This window comes from Rattus norvegicus, chromosome 9 (assembly GCF_036323735.1).
Source record: "Rattus norvegicus strain BN/NHsdMcwi chromosome 9, GRCr8, whole genome shotgun sequence".
Lineage (NCBI taxonomy): Eukaryota > Metazoa > Chordata > Mammalia > Rodentia > Muridae > Rattus > Rattus norvegicus.
Genome location: NC_086027.1, coordinates 66,354,822 through 66,362,749, shown reverse-complemented (window position 1 = coordinate 66,362,749; position 7,928 = coordinate 66,354,822).

Here is a 7,928-nt window from a genome sequence, read left to right as displayed (position 1 = left end):
ATAAAGATGCTGGCCAGGAGAGGCAAAGGTACACTAGATAATTCAGTGGAAGATCTCAACATCGTATTTTGTGCTTAAGGCCACTGTGGGACTCAAGGGTTAGTCCCGCTGAGCGACGGTGGGAGGAGAAACGCATTTGTGAGTGGTCAGATGTCTTAACTCCGTGACTCTCTTAGTGTCCTTCCTTTCTGCTTGCATCCTCGCTCCAGCAGCCACCTCAGATTTTAGGGGGCAATTTAGTTAATTGCTAAAACATTATTTTGTAATTCCTTAACCTCGTTTGACTGTGTCCCTGGCATCTATCCCCAATGCCTTTCTTAGGAGCTGTGACTCGTTAGTATCTTAAAATAGTGTTAAATAAGCAGAAATCACTTAAGCTAAAATAAGACTTGAAGATTTTCTTAGCTCCATAGAGCCTGCAATATCACTGGCTTCCAATGCTGGAGTACAGACTGGCTCAGAGAGAGTCTTTCCCAAGACTCTGTCTCATCAGTGCAGTCTTTTCTTAGACTGCTCCATGTTTCAGACCTTCACCAACATGACAGCCTTCACTACAACAAGTGGGCAGATAGTAATGCTAAAACCGAAGATGAGAAAGCTTCTTGCCCTCACCATGGCTGGGCATCGTGCCTTGCCATCACCCTGCAGCAGAAGAGCTGGACATCTTGTTATTTTTTTTATGCTCAAATAAATTATTAATGTTTAAAATCTTTGCAGGCTAGGAGACAAGTTTGCAAGACATATAAAGATCCAGAATCCAAAACCTGAATAAAGAATGATAGGGCCATGTGTGGTAGCACATACCTTTAATCCCAGTGCTCAAGAGGCAGAGATAGGAAGCTCTATATGTGTTTGAGGCCAGCCTGGTCTACATAGTGAGTTCCAGACCAGCCAGGGCTACACATTGAAATTGGTCTCAAGAAAACAACTACAAAACAACAATCCCTAAGGCACCTCCAAATAATGAAGGCCCACATTCTTGTTACAACATCCTGTGCCAACATCCTTAGAGAACCCACATCTTCCATAATAGCAGAAAGATTCATGCTATAGATGGGCTTCTTTGATGCAGAAGATGCCATAAGGCAAGAAGAGGTCTCCTGAACAATTCAGTAATCTGTCTTGAGAAGATTAAGTCAGGTACCAAAGATCTAGGGTTTAAAATCTCTAGAGGGGAAACCGGGAAAGGGGATAACATTTGAAATTTAAAAGATGCCCCAACATATAAAAAAGACACGTGCTCCACTATGTTCATCGCAGCCTTATTTATAATAGCCAGAAGCTGGAAAAAACCCAGATGCCCTTCAACAGAGGAATGGATACAGAAAATGTGGTACATCTACACAATGGAATATTACTCAGCTATCAAAAACAATGACTTTATGAAATTCGTAGGCAAATGGTTGGAACTGGAAAATATCATCCTGAGTGAGGTAACCCAATCACAGAAAAACACACATGGTATGCACTCATTGATAAGTGGCTATTAGCCCAAATGCTTGAATTACCCTAGATGCCTAGAACAAATGAAACTCAAGACGGATGATCAAAATGTGAATGCTTCACTCCTTCTTTAAAAGGGTAAGAAGAATACCCGTGGCAGGGAATAGAGAGGCAAAGATTAAAACAGACACAGAAGGAACACCCATTCAGAGCCCGCCCCACATGTGGCCCATGCATATACAGCCATCCAATTAGACAAGATGGATGAAGCAAAGAAGTGCAGGCCGACAGGAGCCGGATGTAGATCGCTCCTGAGAGACACAGCCAGAATACAGCAAACACAGAGGCGAATGCCAGCAGCAAACCACTGAACCGAGAATAGGACCCCCGTTGAAGGAATTAGAGAAAGAACTGGAAGAGCTTGAAGGGGCTCGAGACCCCTTATGAACAACAATGCCAAGCAACCAGATCTTCCAGGGACTAAGCCACTACCTAAAGACTATATATACATGGACTGACCCTGGACTCTGACCTCATAGGTAGCAATGAATATCCTAGTAAGAGCACCAGTGGAAGGGGAAGCCCTGGGTCCTGCTAAGACTGAACCCCCAGTGAACTAGATTGTTGGGGGGAGGGCGGCAATGGGGGGAGGATGGGAAGGGGAACACCGATAAGAAAGGGGAGGGGAGGGGAGGGGGATGTTTGCCCGGAAACCGGGAAAGGGAATAACACTCGAAATGTATATAAGAAATACTCAAGTTAAAAAAAAAGAAATGTAAATAAATAAAATATCCAATAAAAATTTTATTTAATCCAAAAGACATATATAAATTGGGCTGCTATAAAAATTGTTTGAAATTTAAACCATACATTTTATTAATCGTAAATGATGCATTTATCCTGCTGTGGTCAGATATGTAATGTGTTAGGAATCCAAGCCTTCTTACAGAAAGGCAAAATTTTATTTGTTTACTTATTTGTGTGTGTGGGAGGCACATATATGTACAGGCATGCATGTGGAGGTCACTTCTTGCCTTACCTGCCTTGCCTGATACTTATTTCCACTGCTGACAATGAACTGGCCTAATTGGCCCAAAGCTTTGCTTGGCTATCCCCCCTCAGCCTCTTTAAGCCATGCTTCCTGCTCTTCTATGTGTTCTGAGGATCTGAACTTAGGCTGCCAGATTTGCCTAGCAAGTGTTTTTACCTACTGAACTATCTCCCTTGATCAAGGCAAACTTTTGAGACTAATTTCAAAAAAAAATTGACTATGCTCAAACTTTGATTTTTAAAACTGTGATAGCGCTGTCTGGGGGATGGCTGGAGAGCACGGGGAGCCGACACACTGAAGGACAGATGCATTTGGAAGGCTTCTGTTTAGTCAGCTCGATCACCAGAACCACAGTTACGCACTTTTTTTGCAGCCAGCCTGATTTAGATCTGAATTTCTTAAAATTTCCCACTGCTGCAGGGTTTGCTGAGCGGCTGGCCCTGCACAGAGCTGGCAGCTGGCTGCAGTGTGTTTTTCCTTGTGAAGGTGACCTGCAGGAGAAATCAGCCTTGTCCAGACAAGGAAGCATCTGACCTGGTTCACTAGGCAAGATTTCAGTGCTCTTGAGCCTGACCCGGGAGTTAACCCAATCAAAGGAGCACTGTAACAGATTTGTGTACATTTCAGTCTACTCTGTTTCATTGCTATTTCCTGATGTTGGGCATCAAATCCAGGGCCTCACATATGTAAGCAAGTGCTCTACACACTGAGTTCTATCCCTTGCCCTGACTTGTCTTTTAAACTTGGTAATATCATACCAAGGTCTCTTTCTTTGGCCAGGCTCTCCGAATGGCTGCAGAGTTCTGGGCTAGTGTTTCCTCCTTCCTTGGTGAAGTTCTCTTCCTAGCTCTTGACCAGACCCAGATGAATTAGCAAAGAAGGCTCGAAACTTTCATCATATTCAGTGTGTGCCTGTGTGTGTATGTTCACACATGCACACATGCATGTGCACGCATATATCTCTGTGTGTGTGCATGCATTCGTGTACACATGTGTGCCTGTGTGTGTTGAGGATACTATAGAAAGGATATAACAAGCCCCGTAGTATGACTGCAGCATGACTACTTGGAGCCAGAATGGTTGAAGCCAAATGGCACTGGGGATCATACAGATGGCCCTGCCTTGGCCAGGAAGGGCATGTGTCCCTGATGGAGATACAAGGGGATGGAATGAGTAGGGACATTGGCAGAAGTTCCTTCTAATTGTTAGAACGATGTCCAACTTGGACATCCAGGGTCCCAAGCTGGACCACACAGTAAGTAATAGAGCAGAAGAAGCAAAGCATCGCTAAGAAATTGGCTTCTAGAACAGAAAATACAAATGCCAGGGGAAGTGTCCACCCCCACCCTACTCGCCTACCCTCTGTGTTTGCCGTAGGGACAGGGAAAGGCCCGCCCCCCCTTATTTATGTTCTATGGAAGTGGTCTCTTGTCTCAGTCTTACCTTCATTTTCCCCCTGCATAAGTGACAATTAATCATAATTTATTTGTCTCTACTAAACACATCATTCACTAAATATCTAACTTAATTAGAAGCTGTTTGACTACGTTTTCTTCCTGCTGCCATAACAATACAGTAATTTGTTTAAAAAATTATCTATGAACAAGCTTAAGTATTTTTCTGAATATAATGCTAGAGGTAATTTGCAGTTCCTTAAACTACTAGAGCAGAGAGAATTCTGTGCCATGGGATAGTTTGAAGCGGGTGCTTTTGGCTGTACAGATGTTAGGCTGTGGAGGAGAAAGATGAGGTGAGCAGGTTCCGGAGTGCTGGACTTTGAGCAGAAGATTGGCTTTTGGTCTTCAGTTTACTGTCTCGCTGAGTTTATCTGCTATCCTCGAGAACATAGGAAAGCTCAGAGTCTTACATTCCTAACCCCCAAATACCATTGGAGAGGGTCTCAAGTCAACTATAGCCAGTTTTGAGTATGGCCCTCAAAATATGACAAAATTGTAATGATTTCCCGAAACATTTTATTATGCTACTACAGGCTCAGTTTTCCTTCTTTATGATGTGTAGATTTGTGAAGATGTTATTATAGGCACTTTCCACTTGGTATCTCCTTATAGAGAAAAGGAGGGGGTTGCTCTGTATGAGAGGGGCACATTTCCCCATGACTTTTTTTTTCTAAGAAATTAAGAAGTATAAGTTTTATGATTAAACTTTCATAAATACATTTCCTGGTTACTAACTTGTGCCTCTTACAAAATCAAAGAGACAAGACTGCAAATGCAGACTGTTTCCTGGCTGCAAATGCAGACTTCTTTGCTGCTGGGCAAGATGGACAAGGAGGCAGATGGGTGTGAGAGCAGGGAAGCATGGGCTTTTGCAGAGGGTGAGCAAACCTCTGAGTTGCTTAAAGTGCAGCTTTGTTGAGCTCTCAGGGGAAATGGGCTAATGTTGAGAAGGAAGGTCAACCTGATATAAAAGACATATTTGAGCTAAAGACCAAACCATAACACCAGTAATCTCTTTCACCTGTGAAGAGTAAACTTCAGTGCAATGATTTAAACTAAGCTGACCACTGCTTCTAGTCTCAGTGATGATTACCCGGGTTTGGGGATAATCTGTGCCTCCGACCTCATTCTCTCCAGTTTCATACTGTCAGGTGTGATGAGTAGACTGTAGGAAGGCCTGAATTTTCCTCTGTTTTTATTCTACATGCAGTTCAGTGATAAATATTCAGAATTTCATCAAGAATAAAAAAACCCAAGTTAAAACTTTGAAGATACTAAAATTGGCACAAAATGTCTCCAGATGATAACTTGAAGGTAATATTTAATACTAATAAGGATATAGTTAAAATATTTGGTCTGTCCTGGGCTCCCTGTGTCAGAGGAGTAGATGTGTGTGTAACATCTCTTCAGGAAAAGTTTAATCACATAGCATTTGTATGAATGTTTTCAAGGTTGGCTATTTGGCACCGAAGAGCCAATTGATGATGTGCTCTTCCCTGGGGAGGACCACCTCTCCTGCTCCCAGCTCCCCTCAGCTGACAGACACTCATTTGTAAGCATATCTGTCAAAGTATCATTTGCAACACAGATGACATATGAGCAAATATTGGAAACAATACAAACATTTGCATTATAGAAATGAGTCACAAAACTATAGCAGATATCCATATATGAAATTTTGGAAGAAGTTTGGTGCATAGAAAACATAATCTAATGTAGAGTAAATTTAAAGATAATTAATTAATGTGACAAGTATTTATTAAATAATCTAACAATATCCTCAGTGGGCAAAATAGAATTTATATTCTTTCCAGTGACTATGCTATAACTGAGAGAGGAGGAAGGAGACTCAGAACATATAACAAACTTAATCAATTCACTACTTAATTGATGTATTATTATTTAATTAATTAGTGTGATAGAAAACAGTAAGTGCTGTGCCACCAAAAAAAAAAAAAAAAAAAGGAACAGCCCAAGGTCAAGGTCATTAAGAGTTCTGGGCTTCCTCAGTACCATGGTGTACAGGTTTAACACCCAGGGAGCAGTTGCGTAGGAGACCAGTGTAGTTTATACAGTGAGACCTGGGCTGGAGGTAATGGTTTAACTGATATGATCCAAATTCAGCTTTATCACAAAGGTAGCATTGGAAGAAATCCATGTGGAGAAGTAGCCAAGAGGTTTAGGAAAGGCAACAGTCAATGTCAAGTTCAAAGAACAAAATAAGTAACTGAGTATACTGTCAATAGTGGAGATATATAAACTTATTTTACTTATATTACATGCTAAGAAAACACTTTTACTTCTGCAATTTTACAATGTATTTTCTTTTGAAGTTAGAGAAAAAAATTAAAATTTGGAGTTTTAACATAGTCTTGAGATTCTATTGTCCTTAGAGGGTGATTTAAAAAAAAAAATAAGGACAACATTTAATTGGGGCTGACTTACAGGTTTAGAGGTTCAGTCCATTATCATCAAGGCAGGAATGTGGTGGCATCCAGGCAGGCATGGTGTAGGAGGATCTAAGAGTTTTACATCTTCATCTGAAGGCTACTAGCAGAATACTGACCTCCAGGCAGCTAGGATGAGGGTCTTAAAGCCCACACTCACAGTGTCAAACCTAGTCCAACAGGGCCACACCTACTTGAGCTGGGCCATACCTAAACATAATATAATGCAAAATGCATCTAATCCAACTTCAAAATTCCCCATAGTCTATAGTAGTCTCAACAATGTTAAAAGTCCAAAGTTCAAATTCTCTCTGAGATTCATCAGGTCACTTAACTGTAATCCCCAAAACAAGACAAGAAATTAGCTGGGCAAACTCCAAACTCTGCATCTCCATGTCTGACGTCAAAGCAGTCTTCAGATTCCAACTCCTTTTTCATCTTTCTTGACTGCAACAAACTTCTTTCTCCTGGGCTGGTTCTACTCTGTTAGCAGCTTTCCTCAGCAGCTAGTCCAGGGCTCTGGCATCTTGAACATCTTGGGGTCTCTAAGGCATCTTCAATGTTATAGCTTCTTGTTTCAATGTCTGGGATCCACACATGATCTTCTGGGCTCCTCCAAAGGGCTAGCCTCACTTCTCCAGCTCTGTTTTCTGTAGAACTCTAAGCTCAGGTTGATCCATTCCTCTGTTGCTGCTGTTCTTGGTGATCATCCCACAGTACTGGCATCTCCAATACACTGGGGTCTTCTGCTGCTCATAGTTTCTCTTCATGGTGCCAAGACTCAATTCCTTTACATGACTCCTTCATCCTGAGCCATCAACAATAACCGAGGCTGCACCTTCACTAATGGCCTACCATAGCCACTCAGAGTGCCCAGCCTCAGCTGCTTCTGTGACCCTTTCATGCCTTCAAACCAGTACCACCTGGGTGACTCCTTACACATTACCAAGTACAGCTGCAGCATGTGGTACAACCTTGGCTATATCTGGAACACAGCTTTTTTGTGCTGTCAGAAAACACTTCCCAGAGTTCACCTCAGTAATGCTCGTCTCTTCTTAATCACTGTTAATTTCTTAGCTCCAGATAACCAGCATCAATTGTCCCAGTAGTCCTTTCTATTCTGAACTTAAGAGCCAGAATCACATGACTCAAGCTTCAGAGTCCAGCTGCTGGCTGAGGCTGGAACAGACCCCCTTGTTCTATGACATTATCACCAGTTTTCTGTTTTCCAACTCCTTCACTGCCTAAGCTTGGCTGTCCTGGAACTAGCTCTGTAGACTGACTTTGAACTCAGAGATCCTCATGCCTGTCTCCTAAGCACTGGGATTTAAGTTTTTCCTCACCTAGAACTTGCTCTGTTCTAGGCTGGCCTTGTACTCAGAGATTTGTTTGGCTTTATCTCCAAGGATTAAAGGTGTGTACCACCATTCCTGGATCTAAACTTAGCTGGATAGGATCTTGCCCCAAAGCCCCACTCCCTTAATCTGCTATCTTCTAGAACATAGGATTCAGCTCCATTTTACTTCCTGG